At 36.0% G+C, this 19,765-nt stretch overlaps 1 protein-coding gene across 5 annotated transcripts in view; it reads right to left on the bottom strand.

Annotated features, from left to right (window-relative positions):
• LOC122531665 (octopamine receptor Oamb) overlaps positions 1–19,765 on the bottom strand; it is a 140,049-nt gene that overhangs the window by 45,389 nt on the left and 74,895 nt on the right. The window contains exon 1 of one of the 5 annotated variants that reach the window (XM_043659798.1): positions 7,663–8,065. The exons of 3 other annotated variants lie outside the window; for them this stretch is intronic. The gene's annotated coding sequence lies outside the window, so the exon portion shown is untranslated. Of the gene's footprint in view, positions 1–7,662; positions 8,066–19,765 lie in introns of those variants that run through there. One more of the 5 variants, XM_043659806.1, reaches the window with a different exon arrangement.

Raw genomic sequence — 19,765 nt, 5'->3', positions numbered from 1 at the left:
GGCATTTCGAAAGGTTACAGGCTACGGGTTACTATCATAATACTCTGCCCTCGAAGGTTGGAAATTATTCCGCTAATAAATCCACATTATTAGACGGTGATGCACGGCAAATGACGGTTTGCCGAAGAAAATCAGTCCTGCGTTTGAGTTCTCATTGTAGACTCTGCTGCAATTGGGTCGTTTTTCTCTGAATTTTTTAATTAATCAGTTCATTGAATGTTTTTCTTCAATTGTTATACAACGTGCATATAAAGTTTCCTTCGAAAATCATATATGTTTCAATCATAAAGTCATACATGTTTTTTTTTTTCAATTGAACTCTTCAGCTGTTAATTTCTTCTCTCTCAAAATTATCGTGTAATTATTAAAACTCGATTGTTTCGTTTTACGATTCCCGAGTGAATAAATGAATTACGACATTAACTGCGCATCGAGCTGATAAGAAAAGATTTTTAAAAGTTTTTTTATTCACATTTTTATAGCATAGTTAACGATTGTGGTACAGCAAGAAAAATCTCTGGGGAAAAAATTCTATGATCTGGAAACACCACGTCAGAATTTCGAAATTCACATTGTCTCATATGTAGAATTGAAGAGTTTGAAAAGAAAATAATCCTCTGCTACCTCTGGAAAACTGATATTCCTTTATCATCTGTATTTTATATCAATGAACAGTCATCGACATTCTCTTTCTCTCTTAGAAATTTCATTTCCAAATATCGCGCAATAACAGTTTGATTGTAATTAAGTGACCATGCATAACATGCCCCGGAATTTCTCGATATTCCGTGATCGTTTACACTTTGCTGTTCATTCGTTACATCAGACATTACGAATCACGAAACATTCTACGCGAAATTTCGTTTCCAATTGTTTAAAAGCGAAAACACGTGTAATTGTTTACATGTTCCCCGTTAATAAATCATTTGAAACGTTATAATCATCGAACAATGTTCAATGCACACCTTACACTGACACGTTACATGTTGCATGATACATGTTACAAACGAATGTTTAATTTCAATTAGCTGACCGCGCGCGTGCAAAGTTCGTCGAATTTTGCCAACATTGCCAAACGTTTTATCGACACGCAACAAATTGTCTCGATTATTAATTTTTATCCTTGTTTTATTGGCGAAGAAGTTTACAGCCTAAATGATTTTTGGAGATTCGCCTCTCAATCAGTGAATTTTATACATTTCTGGGCATTACGATGCATTGCCGAATTTTTCAATTTCGCATTAACGAACAAAAACCCGCAGTATTTAGTATTTTGATGAGCTGAACTGGTGACTGAACTCGAATACTGAAGCTCGAGTTTGGAGTCTTCGAAGCTTCAAGACTCCAAAACTTTAAAGATCAATGTTACGCGAGGCTCGAGCTTTCGAAGACTAAAGCTTTAATACACCGGCACACGTGACGTTCGACGTTGTACAATTATGTGGAATTTAGACAATTTAAACTGTCCGAATTCAAGGATTCGAGCGTTGAGGAGTACAGCCTTTGCAACTCGCTTTGCTTAAACCTTTGAGGTTTAACTGGAACCGCGGCTCGAGTTTTCCAAGCTACACGATCAAAGCTTATTTTAACAAGACTAATCTGAAGCACAAAAGGAATACAAATCCGCAGAATTGCGTACATTGAAGAAGTTGTATAATTGAGCAGTAGGAAACAATGTGGCATCCTTAAATGTCGAAATAAGCTAAGATATATTTCCTCCGTTTGAATACGCGCAATTTACAATAGTATCAGAGAAGTAGTTATTATAATTTTCACATAATTATATTGTAACATATTAATTAATTGTAATATAATATGTACAATATACTTGGAATAACATAATAATTATAATGTAACGTATTAATCATAAAATTTATTAACTGATCAGCGAGAACTAAGAACGAAAGTACATCTCATTCGAACTAGGAATCGAAACAGAATTTGATATAAAAAAAAATATTTTAGTATAAAAAAAAATTTATTTTCGCGTTTTATCTATTATCGTGGAATTTTTATAGAAAGAATTATTATACTTGGGAAAATTTTTAACTAATGCTCTGATGTGACAAATATTTTAGAAGTATGTATAACAAAAGTTTCGCAGGAACAGATTATTTTAGAACAGTTAATTAAAAATCCATTTTTAGTGCCATTGAACAGTATTCATTTTCGGTATTTGCTACAAATTTCGAGATTAACTTTCTTAATACTGACGAGAGTTAATAGAAAAATTGATAGTAAAATAATATTATATACGTTTCCATCTTACGAAATATTTATTTACCTGTTCTCATCGGGACTCGTAAACGTAAGAATATATTTCGAAAAATTCCCACGATCCTGTTCGAAAGTTCCTTAACTTTCGATCTCTGGTTCAAACGTCAAATTTCTCGTATCGAGTATCGAACGAAGAAGGAAGAAACGGGGGAAAAGACGCGAAGAGGGAAGACGCAGGCAGTCAGTATCTGTCGACATAGGGAGGAAAATATTTGCAGAATGAATAATTCAACGAGAAAAGGTCGCTATGAGTCTAACGTCGTGGCCATTCAACTGCCAATCGCTGACAACTTTAATTACCATAGACTCGCGATTCTGGAATTTGCGTGAGCGATCAACGACTAGCGATCGTCGAATACGATACTCATTTATGTAAAAAGAAAATAACAATGTGTAGCCACGATCGAACGCGAACATTAATGGGCGCGAATCACGCGGCCTTTCCCCTTTTTCTACCTTCGAGAATCACGTTCGTGCAATTATTTCCACGACAAAAGGGCTTAAGTTCGTTCGACGAACGAAATTCAAGAATTCGGTGATTCACGGCTAACGATCTTTCGTTCTTTCTCTTTTTTTCGAGAGAGAGAAAGAGAGAGAGAGAGAGAGAGAGAAACCATCGGAAAACTGTCAAAGATGAAAGCTATGAACCTTTCTTTTTTTTCAATTGCTCTTTCTCTATGTTCTTTTTTCATTCTCACGCAACGATCGGAGTTTCTTCCGATTCTGTTGCAACTACAGCTCGGTTTAAAATGCGCGACCGATCGCCTGCAACTTTGTTTCTGACATTGAAGTGTGGAACTTGTCATTTTTCGATGTTTCATTTCAGGAATTTTTTTTTTTTTGTTTTGTTTTTTTATTGAATAAAAGTGGCGAATATCAAGATTAAAAAGTCGAGTCTGTGGGAACGACTGATTGCAAATTCTGGATTTTTACACAAACTGATATTTTTTTTTTAAATATAAATAGTTAAAAAATGAAATCTCGGTAGAAAATTGTTTGACGTACGAAAGCACTGTACGCTTCGGACGTTTTACATACAATTCATCGCGTAGAAAACGTTTTTATTTAAACGTAAAATAATCGAGAAATACAAATGTAAATCATCCGTCAATATGCATAAAAATCCGCGACAGCTCAACAGCGTGGAAATGCGAAATTCGTCAGTCGACGGAGAATAATTTTATCTTCTGCACGTTTAATTGCACGTTCCGTTTGACTTTTTCCCCATTTACTGCTGACTTTTTCCTGCTGCTTGTTTCATTAAACCGTGAGAGTTCATTGAATTTCTTCGACAATGAATTTAAAAGACAGAAGACAGAACTATCACTGTGCGTTTAATTAAAAGGAACATCGGGAAAGTAACGCGGTAATAACAGGAACGATCAAATGTTCGAATCGAGTACGAAACGCGCGTGTTCCAGAAAAAAAAAAAAAAAACTGGATCGAGGAACGATAACGAAGGCGTTGACACGAGAAGGTCGCGCTACCACCAGAAGCGAGCAATCCAAATACGTCTTTCGCGATGAATGCACGTAAGAAAATGTCGCGAATCCTCAGCGCACCACGAGGGAAACGCTTTCAATTACGTTTCGTTAATTAAAACGCAACGCTTCTTCTTCCGTTGACGTTTCCTCCGCGGATCTAAAGACAAGATCAATTACACTCGCGGAGTATACTGCTAATTAATCTTGACTCGAGAAGACAAGATACACGAGCGACTGTGTATACGCGACAAACAATACGACGGGTAATTTGAGATAAAAAATTTGAAATTTGCAATTTGGAATTTCGAGGTTTCGGAGTTTCGGAGTTTCGTGAACTCGAATTATATTTTGACAAAGACTCTGCCTTTAACATTAGAACTACCGACGACCAAATAGTATAACATTTTCTAGCAAAGAAATTAAAGTTTAGCAATGTTGAAGAAAAAGTTATAATAGAATGAAGAAATATTAATATATTTTATTAAAAATATTATTCTAAATTCTTTTATTAAAATATTATTCTAATACATTATTATTTTAAAATATTATTATTCTTTTATTAAAATATTATTCTTCTATTAATATATTTTATTAAAAATTACTCGATCTAAGAATACACAGTTATAAATGTATAAAATTTCTATAGTAAATTATAAACTGATCATTTGACCACTTTGGTAATTCTGGTATTAATATAAGGATGACATTTTACAAAGAAATGACAAGCGGAAGGGAGATGATTACTTATATAGAAAAAAGATAAAAAAATATAGAATAAAACTTTAAAGCTTTTTTGAAAAAATCGGTTATTCATTATTCATTCAAGTATATTAACTAATTCTACACGAGTGGCTGTTTATACACGCAAATGTGAAACAGTGAAAGTAACAATTTGGAATTTAAAATTTGAAATTTGCACTTTCGAAAACTCCAATTATACTGACAAAGATAAAGATTCTTTTTTTAATGCTATCATGACATTCTACAATGAACAAAGCAGAAGATGATTCTTCACAAAAAAAAAAAAAAGAAAATAAGAATAACTTTCGATTTGAAGCTTCGTTTTTGAGAAGAATTCGTCAAGTATATTTGAATTTAGCAATTTGAAATTTAAAATTTGGAATTTCCGAGTCTCGAGAATTCCAATTATATTGACAAAGATAAAGATTTTGCCACGAGATTTTATATAATAGTTCTTCAATCAACAATTTTCCAGACGATCAGTTTTCTTGGAAACGCTTTCAATCACGTTTCGTTAATTAAAACGCAACGCTTCTTCGATGCTCGTTTCCTTCGCGGTTCTAAAGAGAAGGTCAACTATACCTGCGGAGGTGTTAATTAATCTCAAAGATGTCGAGGTGAAGACAAGACGCATGACTGGAATTTGAAATTTGCAATTTGCAACTTGGAATTTCAGTGTTTCAAGAACTCCAATTACATCGACAAAAGTAAAGATCTAATGTTGAATTATTTATCTATCCTATCATCCTATTCTGATACGTTCGAAATTAGCCAAATGGAAGTACGCTTAGAAAAAGAAAATTTATTCCACACTTTCGACTTTCGTTTTTCTTGAGGAATCGTTCCTTGCTTTACTTCCACTATACGTGCTACATAATACCCAGTTGTATTTATTAAAATCTGTCAATAAAAAAGAAAGATGAAACGTTTAAGCGGACCGTTCAATCGAAATTAATCACAATCATATAAATATCTTGATGAAAGAGAGTTGACAACTGACAATCTAGTTAATCTTATCGTCAAGTCTTCTTTGCGTACAGACATTTGTTACTGTATTTTATTAACAGGAGGGTAGAGATTTTAAATTCGTAATCCGGTTTAATTTAATTGTATACTGATTACGATTCTCAGCAAAACAAACGAGTGGAAAGACTCGCTTAAATCTGACGTTTATGTCAGTTGATATTTTAAGAACGGCTCTCGTTCTTTTAATACCGATAAAAAACAAATGCGTTTCAAAATTTTTATGATCACTAAAGAAGCAGAAGCTAAAACGAAATTTTCCGTGCACAGGTATTTTTGTATATTGTATGCTTTGCGTATGCATGTATTCTTCATAAATGCGTAATATATATTCATAAATCCGCATATATTACGACAAGAATGAAAAAAGAATAAGAATCTTTGTATACAAGAAAGTATAATTTTGTTTGTTACTAGACTGCAGATTTTCATGCGAATTTGTATTTTTAAGAATATAATTTTAACGTAACATTCTTGTGAATGCAAGGTGGACTCATTGTAGAAAGTTATTTTATGTATATGATGATGATATTTCATGTTTTACACATTATATTGTTATTATGTTACTGTTACCGTGTGAATTTTCATGAAAATTCATATTTTTGAGAAAGTAATAAAAAAATACAATACATACCAAAGATTATAGAAAACATACTTATTTCACATATATACGTATATTTTATATATCCTTTTTGAATTAAATTTTTTACAAATTTCTTACAAATGCGTAAAAATCTGCAGTTTTTCCAAATCCATGGTCCGTGAGATCGATTGATTTTAAAATGAGACCAATGAAAACGGTGAAGCCGTTTTCCAACAAGTGCTTAATTACTAAAGATGATCCTCAGGAAACCTTCACTCACGAAATGAAATTAACAACCTTACGCTAAACTCTCGGAGAGAAAAGAGAGAGAGAGAGAGAGAGAGAGAAAAAGTACAAAACTTTGCCCGCCTGTGTTCTTCCAAAAGACCTCGTTAACCGGTTTTTTAGATGAAAGCCTACCACATCCACCACTTCAGAAAAAGAAGTAGAATGCAGTCCCACTTTACTTGCGCCCATTCCTGTTGCTATTCATAAAATCTATCTGTTTCGAAATGAAACTCGGGGCAAACCAAATTTCACATCCGCGATTTTCAGCGCTAGAATTCTATTTGACGAATGTCGCTACAGAAAGAAGAAAAAACGTTACACGTGGCAGAGAAATTCGAGCAGCCCGCTCGAACGATTTCAATCGTTGACTTCTATAGGATATTACAATAAAGTATATGTATTTGTATAATATAAGCGAAGAAAGTTACGATAACTGACAGAGTCACCGTTAGCGTAATTTTATGCAAATTAATTTTTAATTAATTTAATTAATTTAATATTGAACTCTGTTTCGTAGTGTTCTACATTCGATATTTCGTTAAATTTCCTACGAAATGCATAACGCGATCTAATGCTCAAATAGAACGTACTTGTTTATACAAGGTATACTGTAAGTGGATACAGTAATTAACACACTGCAATTAATATACAGCACATTCATTTATGTTGTACGTACGCGTACGTAGAGAATATGTGACATATAAATGAATACTACAATTACTTCAATTACTTACTCGTGTAACATGGAATTTTAACTAGACAGAAGCGTGACAGTAAGTTACTCTATTACACGTCCGTTAAAACTCTCCACTCTCAGTGTCTACTTTACGTTACACGCTATACAACAAGTGGATAGAGTAAACGACGCAGTCAGACGTTCTACTCTTACGTAACTCTTCGAACTCGTGTGAAAATAAGGGAATACGAATAATTACGCGACATCCACATCTGTGCAGTGGTATATCAGCAACGCACTTACGTCACAACTTCGAATTTGAATGAAACAAACGAGTACAGACCGAATAAACTTTCGTTGCACCCCGTGCAACCACCTGCGCGCTCAGCTCGTACAATTCTCAGTCCGAATGAGCAAACAAACGTACACACAATGACTCGCGCGTGAATCTACAACGAATGAATCACATTGTAGATTCATTCGTTGTCACCTGTAGTGCGTGACACTTACGTAACTTCAGATTCGAGCCAAGCATGTAAATACAGGACGCAGCGATAGATACAGCGTGCGATCCAGTTACTACGTATTACCTGTATTACAGAGTATAGTGACCATCGTTCGCAAATGTGTCGCGTCCCTCACCGTGAAATCCATCCGCGATCTTCGTGCAGTCGCACATGTTCTGCTTCTTCGTCGCCGGACAAATTGAATATCGAGTCGTTGGACAAACGAAGAAACGGATCGCGCGAAGAACCTTCGGTTGACGGAGTTTGTCGATTTTTTCGTGGGACTCTGGGGCGAAAGGAGTGGGATTTCGCGCGCGGTCGTTTGACAGAGCGTTCGAGGAGGGAGTCGCGATCGTGAGGATGCCCGGAGTCCCTCGGGACTCCCGGGAGAGCCGAGTGAATCGTCCTGGACGCGTCGCGGGCGAGGAGCGCACTGAGGATCCGGGAACACGGCGCCGCATGCGCGCCTCGCCACCGGAATTCGCGTCCTCTCTCCCTCTCGTTTCCACCCCCTACGGCTGCTACTCCTTCTGTCCTTCCCTCCGTTCGCCGAATCCCCTCCCCCTTCTATCTTTTCGCCTTATTTGAATTCTCCTTCGCTGTCGCGTACGCGTGCTTTCGTCTCTCCTTTTTTTCTCTTTGGATATCGTTGGAGTGAAATAGTGAGATCTTGAGACAGACGCAGCCTCGTCCGGGGGCTGTTCGAATTAAAAAGGGTGTTATTTTAACGTGTAAACATTGTTCTTTGAGTAATTAAAAATCTGAAGCAATGCTCGTTTTATTGTTTCGTGTCTTGGACGTTTTTCTTTTTTTTTTTTTTCTTTTTCCTTTCTTGATATCATTAGAGTGAAATATTGAAAGAGCTATTGATCTTGAGATGCAGTTTCGTCGTTTCGGGTTGTTCCAATTAAAAGGGGTGTTATTTTAACATGATAACATTGTTGTTTGGGTAATTAAAAAAGTGAAGCAACGCTGGTTTTATCACTTCGTTTGATTTTATTTTCGTATCTTTTCCGATATCGTTGATTTGCTTTTGTAATAAATACGAGTCGCATAATTTTAAAGTACCCGTGATTTTTAGACGACTTCGATATCAGCGAAACGATGACTTAAACTTTCCGTATTTTCATAAATAGTACTACGAAAATGAGCTAAAAGATTCCAGACGTTGAAGAAAATTGAAGTACCTCGCATTCGTGTAATATACAAATTTCGAAATTAATACTGACGACGGTAAAAAATTGACTAAAAGGCGAAGGAATGAAATTTGACAACCATGTTGCGAGTACTCGCACAGTTCGTGTTTGTTTAGCTTCGCTGGAACTTCGAAGGAGTTAATATTGACAGTGTCTTAAGAAGATTTGCTGCGCGAAGAAATGTTTGGACAAGACTGAAACTTTCTTGGGAGAGTTCGACTTTTATTTTCCTTTCTTCGTGCAATTTTTACGACTGTGCATTTGCCCGTATCGACGTGACGCTACACTTTTTATGCAGCGTTAAAAAATCCTGAGAGGATACATAAAGTACGGAAGAGAACGATCACCTTCCTCGTTCTTACGATTCAAATTTTGCACGTGCCCGTATATCGTGCAGGATAGTGGGTTCGAAAGCTGGAATTGGAATGATGGTGATGGCACGTGGTGTCTTGAGAATGCCGACTGCGCGGAAGAAGGTATGCTTGGAACGAGAGTTTACGAGGGTTCAGGAGACATTCGAGGTGTTTGGTAGGTAGACGATTTCTTGCCTGAGATTCGAATCGAACAGCTTTTTATCAGATTAAAATACCACGGATTCCCCGTGTTCTCCAAGTTCGAAGCACATCCACCAATGTTAATAATTTCGTTCACACTTTGTTATTATTATTATTTTTACTTCGTCGTTTTATTCCCCTAAATGCAAAAAGGAAAATATAGACGGAAAATAACTCTAATTCTTCTGAAAAAAATAAAAGATCAACTTCTAACACTTATTTATTTTAATTATCAAAGATTGGCTCCCATTAATTTCTGCTTTCTCAAATTTTCCACTCGAACCAAAATAAAAAATTTTATTTTATATTTATACAGAATACAATATAATTATATATTTTACATTTATATCAAATATAAAATACTTATTTTATCATATTTTATATTTATCTGATTTTATTTCATATTAAATATAAAATGTAAAAATTGCTCGCATTCGAATTCGCAAGAGAGAGAGAAACTTGTCTTAATTAATATCAAGGATGAATCTCTACTAATTTTCTCCTCAAATTTTTCAATGTCTGCTCTGTTCCAACAATTCTCCACATACCTATTTATTTCCCCCTCTAACGTTTCATTTCCATCCTCATTTCCCGTATTCCCAGCTTTGTCGTCGTTCACCAAAGCACCTCCGCCCCCAATCCTTTTTCCACCCCCGACTTCTGGGCACCGTGTGTTGCAACTCCCCCGCAACTTCCTCAGGCTCGTCCTACGCAACCCGACACGTTCGTAAAAGTCGAAATATCGGCCACGTCGCGCTTTCCTCCATCGACGATAGTTCAGGGATGAACAGTCTGTTAACTCTTCCATAAAAGTCGATTTCGAGAAGTTGGAAGAATTTCTCTATTCAGTATCGTTAGATAAATAATACTCATCGTTCGTTTCTTTTTGTAATTTAAAAGGTTACTGGATATAATTTGAGATAACTTGAAAGATTGTGGAAGATTATTTGAGGATTGTTATATATTTAATTTAATTCCTTTTTGTAATAAAAAAGGATTATTAATTCGAAGGATTACAGTTTTTGAAAGTATGAGTTTCGGCTCAAATGGAATTCAGAGAGAATTGAAAATTTTTAGAAATGAAACTAGAATATATCTAATGGCTCTGCTACGAAAGCTGATTCTATTTACTTTATTTGAGAAATGGCGAACATTTGATTGAATATCGTGAGATAAACAATAATTTCCTTCATCTGAATTAACCGCTCGGAAATGAGTAAACTTTGCTTTTATAGTAGAAGTAACACACGATTCGAGGATTCTTCAATTAACAAAAATGCCAAGAATTTCCATTCAATCTTCAAAGTCTTCCGGTCTTATAAATTTCAGAAAGGAAAGAACAGTGAATATTATTATTATCTCTCAAATCAAACCTCCTTTCTTCCTCTCTCTGCATTTTTAAATATTAAAGAAGATAAAGAAACGAAATTTAAAAAAATGAAAAGAGAAAGAAATAAAATTAGTTTTCCAATTAATTACATTAAACATTCTAACCAATACGAGTAGATATAAAAATATTTATTAAAATCATTCATTCTTCTGACTGCTTGTTAAAATGATCTCACGAACGAATCAATACAATAAATTAATATTTATTCGATCGTATCGTAACACGTTACCATCTTCGAAAATTATTTCACGCGTCTCAAATTCTATAGTTTTACCATGCTCTGGTACAAGCTAAAGGCTCGAAGAATCAAGCAAACGGTCCTCCGAAGGAGTATCGATTCCGGAATTCCATGGAATAACGAAGAAAAGACAGAACAGAGGAGAGACAGGGACGTTATTAAAGAAATCTTGTCCCATTGTAAGATTTTTCACATTTTCCTTCTTCTTTTTTTTTCATTTCATTCGAAGAGGAAACGACGGTGATTTAAAGGGACGTTATCAAGCATTTCTTTTGTGCCATGAACGTAAATTTCGCATCTTCTTTGGGGCGAAGATTTTTCAGAAACTCCCGCCCGAAGCTAATCGTTACTTCGAACGGTTTCCAACCGTGGATGCTTTCTGCAAGAATAATGAAAGGCCGCTAATTTACGTTCTCATCGACTCAGCTCATATTTAAAGACCTCTTAAACATTTCTCTCGCTGTCATCACCCTTCTAGCCTCATTCTTTCTAACTTTCATTTCTTTTTTTTTTCTGTTTCTTGACGAACGGTGTTGTCCAAGTTTTGCAAATGTGTTCCGAGTTGAGGAGGCGCGGAAGATAAGAGACGAGTACCAATTTACAAAGTGCTTTCCACGGAATTTTGTTTAATTTGCTATTTCTTAGGTTTCTGAAGAAGCTTTGAACAAGCAACGTCGATGGAATCTTTCCTTTCGTTTAACTTCTCTTCGTTCTTTTCTTTGTTTTATCGTATAAAATTTACTTTCCTGTCTCTCTCTCTCTCTCTCTCTCTCTCACTCTCACTCTTTTGACTTGTATACATATTTGTATACAATTGCACACTATTCGTTATTAATCGTTCGTTACTCTGTTTGTATGCGGTTCAACTATTTCCATTTCCTTTCTCTGTCATTCTTGCCTCTCCTCGTCTTGGTCGTTTCGTCTTCGAAATTTCCCGACGATTTAAAGGCGGAAGGAAAAGCCAACAAAATTAAAAGCCTTGTACTCTTTCTATCTTCGAAATGCTACTTCTCGTCGCCTGAACTCCGAGAGTTTGAATTTCGAATAGTTCTCCTCTTTTCCGGAATTAAGAAAAATATAAGTCAACTTCCATTTCAAAACAAATGTACGAATATAAAAAATTTCTCTTCTAGAAAGCTTCCTTGTAAATGAATATTCGAAAGTCAAAACGGGTCAAACTTCCACCATTCGCTTCTTAAAATAAGTTCGCAAAAGTGAGTCAACAATTTCTCTTTCTCCAAAATAGATCTCACTACAAAAAAATATTTTTATATAAAAAAATTATATATATAATATATATATATATTCGAAAATAAAAGAATCGACATTAAAACGTTTCTTTTAAAAGAATCTCATCTCCCATTTAACAACCCCTGTGGATTCGAACCGCTGCGCTTCTCGAAGCATCGCGAATCCACCACTTCCGAAAAAGGTAACTTCGGTTAACCACCATTTATTCAGCTAATTGCACGATTCCGTCCAAAACCGAGTGATCGAACTTCCCAAGCAGGAAGGAATTGCGGTTGATCTTTGCAAGCCGTCATAATGGGGCCGACGAACACAATGGCGATTGAACGAGCAACACAGTGAAGTTGCAAAAGCTCGGCTAGCTTCTATTAATCGCCAACCGTGTTTGTTATTAAGCCGGCCAGTTATTGCTGGCTCCTTTCGTTCGGTGATCGCGTAGATTTTATTCCGTCGTTGCTCAAATTCCACCAGTAACTCTTCCTCAGAGACCGAAAAACTGAGTTAATTAAAGTTAATTGGAGGATGGTTGGTTTCAAGATGAAGGCCGACGAGTTTCTCCGAGTTTCTTCATCTGGCAATTCGTGGAATTTTTTGACGATTTTTTTCGTATCGTGAGCTCGTTTGGAATCAGGATTTTTGGTGTCAACAATTTTTTTTTTCTATTCTAAACATAATTCGTCCCTAAATATATTTCAATAAATGAGAAATCCTGTTATAAGTATTGATTTTATCGTTTCCAATGTAAAACCAATCGATGAATTAGTAAAAAACGAGTAGAGCTTTTTCTGACATGCACGAAAATACATAACAAACAATGGAATACTTTTAAATGCTAATCTCGTGTTTTGGAACCTAGGAGATACAATAATCACAGACGAGCTTTACATTTCGGTATTGAAAGTTTCACAACACTAATTCCCCAATTCACCATTGTTTAAACGTCGAGTGCGCTAAAAAAAGACCCAGTGATTTTTTAGTACGTCGGTATTTCATGTCCGTAACCGCGTAAGATGCTTGGTCTGTTCATATACCTCGTCTGTGCCAATACCAAGAGAACAACGATACGTGATAAATAAATTGTTGTCCGATCTTTAACTGATCCGGTTCAAGGATGACACGATTAACAGCGTCTAATATACTACAAAGAAACCACCGTCGCGTAATTACTTTGTCCCGACCCCATACATTCACCGGAAACGTGTCGCCATCATCACCAAAACAGGTGTACACGATTGACTTCGTGAACTTCGTATTCGTAACTCGACATGGCTGCAGATGTAATACTCGCGGCTCTTGCTCTCGTCTCTAAACACAGAGAGGTAGAGAGAAAGCACGCGCGTGTGTGTAGTGTGTGTGAGGATAGTCGTCTAATGAAACCGAAATTACTGAAGCTTGTTCGATACAGACAGCGTGTTAGCTATCGCCCCGTAGGCTGAAACCGACGCACACAATGGCCCCCTTACCGTTCCCCGCGAAGTTTCATTTCTTCAGAAGTCGCTTATGATTGATCGATGCCTGAACGTTATCTCGTTAACCGATTAAATTAAGGAAGGGGGTTGAGTCAGCCAAAAAGTGGATACAGTTCATTCGAATCCTTTCGTTTGTAAAGTTTGTGAAGTTCGTGAAGTTTCGTTCAAATTTTGCAGTCTGCCGAGGAGCAATTTGAGCTGAAATTTTTTTTTTTTTACAAATTCAATTTCTTCTCTCGTGTTGTAACGTTCGGTTGTTCAAAGTTTGGAAACTTCATTTCGACTTGGTGGGTTGAAAATTGCAAATAGAAACGCAAGGGATTTATAAATGACTGTACAATCGCGTGCCGCGTTTCGAACAATGTGTCTCTATTTGGAAATTAGTAGGAACTTTTTACTTCGGATAAACACGGACGACAAAAGCGTGAACGTAGGGAGAATTACATAGGGAGTAAGATTTTCTCTCGTTTCGTATCTTTTATGATATCTTTCGCTGTCTTTAATGAAAAGGAAAGAGAAAATTAAACATTTTTTATGAGAAGATAAGTACGCTTCGAGGATGAAATTAACATTCCTCGTCCAAAGGAGAGAGAGAAGTACGTTTTCATGAAAAATAAAAATCACAAGCGTATCTAGAAGAGTATATATTCGTCTCGACACATATTTAAACTAAAATGTCAAAGTATGTAACGAAAGCAAATTATTACAATGAAATTATAAAATCATTATATAAAAGAAAATACTCTATACTAATATTATATATAATAATAATTTTATAAAACCATGCTATTTGCATATCTAATTTATTCTAATTATATAATATCATAATTGGAATAAATATTATTATATTATATTATATTATATTATATTATATTATATTATATTATTATTATATTATATTATATTATTATTGTACAAAATTGTAATTAGAATTAAACATTACACAATTAGAATAAATCAGATATACAAAGTTCTAAATTCTAATTTAGATCTAAATCAAATTTTCTAAATAAAATTATCAAAGTTATTTGTAAGAGAATGTTACTAAATTTCAACTCGAAACCTCTTCGCGCCGTGTTTCTTTAATTTTTATCCACCCTCCGACGTCACACGTTTACACTATTCCAATCTTGTCCATTCAATCGTATCGTCCAAATATTTGACTCTCGAGAGGATTTCCCCTTTTTCGTGCGAGAGCGAAAAGCAAAGTATCCCTTCAGGATTCTCGAGTGGTCGAAAAGAACTTGTCGTGCTTCACAACGTTCAACGCGGAAAGAAACGTCGCACGACGATCTGCCAGCGTGGAAATAATTCAGGACGATTGCAAGACGATTAAAGACAAGCAGCCCGAAAACAAAAGACGCAGCGCGAGCACCTACGTGCGCGTACGCTTCTTTCTCTTCCTCTTCTGCGCGGCTTTAAGAATGCAATTTTCTTTCGATGAAGCAAACGGGTGGAAAATTCGATGGAAGAAAAGGATACTGGCGTAGATGGTATGCGGGATGAATTCATTGTGACGACATCGTCGTTGAGCGTATAAAGGGAATAATTGGAATTATTCGACAGAGGACGCAGTGAATTTTAAATAATTGACAGTAGTAATAGAGAAAAGAAAAAAAAAAGAAAAGAAAATAAATTCCAACGAATGAGGGATTTTTTTTTGTTTTTAAAACACGAACAAGAATTTCGTAATTTCTGGAGGATCTGACTTACGTTGTGAATAATACCCGGCACTTGGAAAAATTGGAATGTTTTATGTTTTCAACGAAGAGAGAATATTCTTCTTATTGTTTCTGTTACTGTATATACGGTATAGAGTTGTACACGAATTTTTCTTATATTATTTATTTTATATGTATGTTCGTTTAAACAAATGTAAGAAATTTTGGTTTCTAAATATCTAAGCTAACTAATATCGTCACTATATATGTATATATGTGATAACTTCCTTACACGACAAATATAAAAAAATCGTAACAGTTCGATAAATGTGTATAAATTTCTACGTCTGAATTTCATTTTCACTGAAAAATATAAAAGTTTCCTTCCGAAAAAAAAAAAAGGAAAAAAAGACTGTCCCTTTGAAATTGACCATCTATACGCTACACGCAAACGCAGATCAGAGAGGGATTCCATTCGATTCGATTTATATTCTCTGTCGGAGATGGGGGCACAACTTTCCACGCGGGCATGGATGATAATATTGACGTAAATCAAGGTGGTAATTTCGGGCCTGTATATTGCACGCTCTCGCATACAGTATGCATGACTTAAGTGCACCGAACAAGGCCAGCCACTTAACAAGGTATTATTAGCTACGGAACGTCTGCGGAGAAGTTCGCCAGCACAGGGCTCACTCCGAGATTTCTATCCCTTTCTCTGCCTCTATCTCTCTCATATACACTCACACTCTCATACACGAGCCTCTTTGCAACACCAACTACGAGTACTTGTCCTTAATAATGGTGTTTGTTTCATTTCGCTAGACCACGAATTTGTTACCAAGTTACCAAGTCGGGAAGAATGGCCACCAAGAGACTGCAGTCGCGTGAAAATTGTATTTTGCGGACGTGGACGTTGCTCGAATGAGATATCTGGTAAATAAGTAGTAGTTGGATGATTTGCAAGTCCTGTTGTGCGCGTGTGTGTTAATTTATAATTCGAGTAAACGAAGGATGCTTGCTAATGTTGGATTGATTTAAAAAAAATGGCATCTTGGTTCGTGAACTTCTGTTTTTTTTTCGTTTTTGCTCATCAGATAATAAATAAGCTTGAGTGTTTTGCTTGTTAAGCAATCCAACAAGTAGTACATTAAATGATCCAACATTACGGGTATTTTACATACTTGCGTTTCATTTCACGCATTCCTGCAGCTTCGAATATTTTATTCCACTTGTTTCCGCGTTTAAGTTTTGCTTTTGAAAATAAATATTTATCGTCTTACTGAACACGCGCATGAATTTATTTGGCTAGGCAAATGTTTCAATGTTTCAATGTCAACGTTGAATCGTTTCGTTATCGAATTCTCGAATTTCGACCTTGAATTTTAATTCCAATCATCGTTCTCAGTAAAATATTCCCATTTCCCTGAAATAACTCGAAATGATTCGATTGTTTGAACGAAACGTTCGAAAAATTACATAAATATCGTTTTGAGCTTACGCACTTACGCGTAAATTAATTTGTTCAACTAACTAAGTGATTTTTCTACGTATCGTTTTATTGTTTAACTATCGAATTAACTTTTCGAATAATTTCTGATTTCACTGTATCCATCAATTTTTTTTTTTTCTTTTTCTAGAAAAATCCGAAGTAACACGACCTAGGTGTAATTACAACTTTTGCCATTAACATCGTGAAATTAATTAACGAAACAAGAGAACAGTAGTGTCTAAAATTCTACGTCGACTTTCATTCGAAGCTCGTTACTCGATTTTCGGTATCCAAGAAAGTTCTCACAAAGTGAATTAATATTCCAAACGAACAATAGCCAGGAGAGAAGTTGTTAAAAAAAAAATAAGAAGTCCTGGAACTAAAATTTTGATTTCACTCGGGCAAAGTTCAACGATACAATTAATGAACAATTTCGACGAAAATTTTTCAATTGTAACTGTTTATTAAACCAATAAAGAGATAGAAACCAAGCTGAGATTTATTTCACCTATTCAGTGTTATGAATTCTTGCAACTTTACGCCTCCCACGAGTGCCCTCTAATTATCCGCAAATAATACAGCAGAGTAAGTCGTGATTTTATCAGTAAAAAATTCCAACGACACTTTGTCCAACGATTGAGCAGACATTTCCAATAATAAGAATAACAAACGAAAAGAAGACAGACCGTGATCTCGTTTGAACGTTCATTGTTCGCAAAGTTTCCGCAAACGTTGGAATTGAAACGTTGGTGGAGGAACGAGGTTAGGGAACGAAACAACGAAATGGCGCGTTGAAGGGCCGGGACGGTCGGCGTTGAAGGATCGTTAAAGGGGATCACTTCCGGCGGGATGGCGCGTGAACGCGTAATTATGGCGGTGCACGTAGGAGGAACGCGTGCACGCAATCACGGGACCGCCTATTGCCGTTTGGCCATTGACAAATATTGACATTCGAGCGACGTCCCGTGTTAGGACCCACGTACCGGCTATCTCGAGTCAATTGGGTTAATTGAATTGCAGCACGCCGGTGGCTGGACGCCGTTGGAAAACGCGCCCGGAACAATCCGCAAATTGTCCCGGACGCGGCGTTCGCGTTCATCGTTCGAATCTGTTACTTTTCGGCCCCCTGGGTCGTCAGGGAGAGATTTGCCAGCTGTTGTCATATCACGCGATCCTCCGAACCTGGATCATCCTGTTGCTTTTTAATCGCCGCGCGAATTTATCAAACGTTGATCGTCGCCAACATGCTACTTTGAATACGCGAGAATTTGATTAAATGCGCGTGTGTTCTGCCGAGTCGTCGACAAGTGGAATTTTATTTGAAAATAGTTTCCAATGTAGTTCTGTTTGCCCCCAAAGACTCGATTAGTACCTTTCATCAAACCATTCCACAATACCTTCTATCTGGATTTTATTATTTTAAATTTATGGAAGCAACGAGTTGTTTTCTGATTCAAACACCAAGATTGAACAGTTAGAAATAATATTTTAAGTGAATACAAACGTTACAGAGTTCAATTCGATCGTCTTGTTCAGTAGGCGCATCTTTGAATATAAGACACAACTAAACGGGACGAATTTTTAAACAGATTCTTTGAGGAGGAATTTTTGAATCAGGAACTTTTAAAGGCGCAAAACAATCTTTGATATTTGGGCGTTATGATATTTTATCATCTCATAGGATACGAGCCTTGAGAGAGTTTGCGTAAAACCGAAAGAAAATGTCGAATTTCCTATCGAATAACGAAAAATTCGATCTATATGTAAAAGAATTCACGAAGAACCAAAGGTTCTCCTCGTAAGTTTAACATTGAAATCACCGACGACTAAGGTATAAAATTTGTATTAGGTGCAAAAGACAGAGAAATTGTAGTATGCGCAAAGAAGAAAAAATTACGATAAATGCAACAAAAAAAAAGAAAAAACACAAATCTCTGTTTATACGTTTTACTAAAAATCACTCGATTGTCTAAAAATACACTGTTACGAGTATACAAAACTTCTACGGAAATATTATTTAAATTGGACAACTTTGATAGTTCTAGCGCTAAAAAGAATTATTCCCTCAATTTCCTAATCGATCCAGATCCGCAAGAAATAAATAAATAAAAAGCAAGAACAAGAGTGAATGGAGGACCGAGTTCGATCAATTTAATCAACCTTTAATTTAATTAATTTCCACTCGTCGATTACGTTAATTAAATTTTGTGGAATTCTCACGAGTCTATGTACGTGCGGTGAGTATCACGCGAGAGGAAACGGAAAATTTGAGGATGGACAAAGAAAGAAAACGAGAGGGGACGGATATTGGTACCGTGAATTTTTGGCGCAGGAGCAAAGAGAAAGGCGGCGAAGAATGAAAAATAAAGTTAGTGGAACAAAGTTTCGAGGATGGGCGACTCGGCGGTTCGCTCTGTTGCTCGATGTACGGCGCCGCGGGGCGATGACTTCCGGCTTGTCAGGCGGTCACGATGAAAAAACAAAACAGGTGACGTTAACATAAAACTAATAAAAAATTTCACGCGGTCCTTTCTTTTACGAATCCCGTGTTTTGCGCTCTTATTGTCAAAGAAGATTCTTTGAATCTAAACGTGCGCCTCGGTTTTACGTTCAAAAGATAATTATATAATCAATTGCTCTGAATCAGGGGAGGAATTGATTTGAAAGCACTTTACTTAATTAATTATTTCGAAATTTCAATAGTCAGACGTTAATTTTAACTAATTAATGGTATTCCATCGAAGTTTATTTTTTATAAACATTTCCAAATTTTTCGTGTTCTTTCTTTTTGCTTTCAAAATACCGTGGAATTTATTTCTCTGAATCAGGAAATTACCTCGAATCATTTAAATTATTCAATCACCATACAAATATTTCGAACAAAAGATCCTGAATATAAATTTTTCTTTCCACGAAAATCGCTCATAAAAACCCTGCAA

Source organism: Frieseomelitta varia, unplaced genomic scaffold (assembly GCF_011392965.1).
Source record: "Frieseomelitta varia isolate USP_RPSP 00005682 unplaced genomic scaffold, Fvar_1.2 scaffold_138, whole genome shotgun sequence".
In the NCBI taxonomy this organism is placed as follows: domain Eukaryota; kingdom Metazoa; phylum Arthropoda; class Insecta; order Hymenoptera; family Apidae; genus Frieseomelitta; species Frieseomelitta varia.
This window is presented reverse-complemented; position numbering and strand designations above follow the sequence as displayed.